This window comes from Pistacia vera, unplaced genomic scaffold (assembly GCF_008641045.1).
Source record: "Pistacia vera cultivar Batoury unplaced genomic scaffold, PisVer_v2 Contig369, whole genome shotgun sequence".
NCBI classification, from domain to species: domain Eukaryota; kingdom Viridiplantae; phylum Streptophyta; class Magnoliopsida; order Sapindales; family Anacardiaceae; genus Pistacia; species Pistacia vera.
Window position 1 is genome coordinate 157,412 of NW_022196189.1, and position 1,510 is coordinate 158,921.

The following is a 1,510-nucleotide window of genomic DNA, read 5'->3' on the forward strand; positions in this document are numbered from 1 at the left end:
ATCAATCTCTACTCCATATCTCCCTAGAAAATCCATGCCTAAAATAACATCAACATCAGGCATATCAAACACAATCAAATCTATCGACAACTCCCTTCGATGGATCAATACGGACTCCCCTGGAAGATCTCCTGAGTTACCACACTAACACCATCTGGCAATTCTATCTTAATAGGTTGTCCCACAATAATAGGTTTCAAACCTAATCTCGCTAAGATCCCATGTGTAATAAATGAGTGTGTGGCTCCAGAATCAATTAATGCATAAAAGGGAACTGAATGAAATAATAATTGATCGGTAACTACAGATGGGCTAGCCTTGGCTTCACTCTATGCTACTGTAAAAACCCAAGCATTGGTACCTCTGGATGTTTGTGCTGCGGGTGCAAGAGGGGCTTTGCAGTATTTCATCATGTGCCCTGGCTGTTAGCATCTATAACATACATTTTGGCCTAACTCTTTGAGACACTCCCCCAGATGAGTTTTCCCACACTTCTAACATGGAGAAAATCAGTAGTCCTCGGCTGTTTATTCTGCCAATCCTTTCTATTCTACTTGGGCTGAAATCTTTTCTTATTTCTGCTTTCTCTATTTCTGGGGACATCAATTCTATCTCTCTATAGAGCAAGAGGTGGGACACTAAGTGTTGCTGCTGATGGAGTGGTTGAAGTTAACTTATTCACGAATATTTTAGCCTGTAAGGCCCGTTCCAAAGCTTCACTATAAGTCTGGGGGGGCTGGGCACCTTCCATCACATCTCAAGCTATTTCTTGTTTCGGCCCATGCAAAAACTTATCCCTCCTTAATTCTAGAGTGCTCACTATACCTGGTGCGAACCTCGCCAAGGAATTAAATCTCACTGAATATTCCTTCACCGAACTGAACCCCTGTTGCAAGCTAATAAATTCTTGGGTCTTCTCATGAACCTTGTCAACTGTTCGGTATTCTGCCTCAAACAGTCATCTAAAATCTCTCCTAGTCATAATGGTAATCTCGTGCACATCCTCTATCAACTCACACCAAATTCAGGCATCACCCCAAAACAGAAAACTAGCATACCAGATCTTCTCCCGGTTTGTCATGGGAAATAGTGTTGTCGTATGCTCCACAGACCTAATCCACTATTCTGCTACTATTGGGTCTACCGTACCTCTAAATTCTGACGACTGAATTCTTGAGTTCAAATGGCATTACTTTGTAATAATAAGTGCCCCTTTCTGTGATGAAAACAGTATTCTCTTGGTTACCCAGATGCATGAGTATCTGATTATAGCCAAAGAAGGCATCCGTGAAGCTGATCAACTCATGATCAACTATAGCATCAACCAACATGTCAATGTGTGGGAGTGGAAAGGAGTCCTTGGGGCATGCTTTGTCAGGTTCGTGAAATCTATGTAGACTCGCATTTTCCCATTCTTCTTTTGAACCACTACCACATTAGCGAGCCAATCGGGGTAGTAAACCTCCCGAACAAGCCCATTATTTAGTAGTTTTATACCTCTTCATTGATG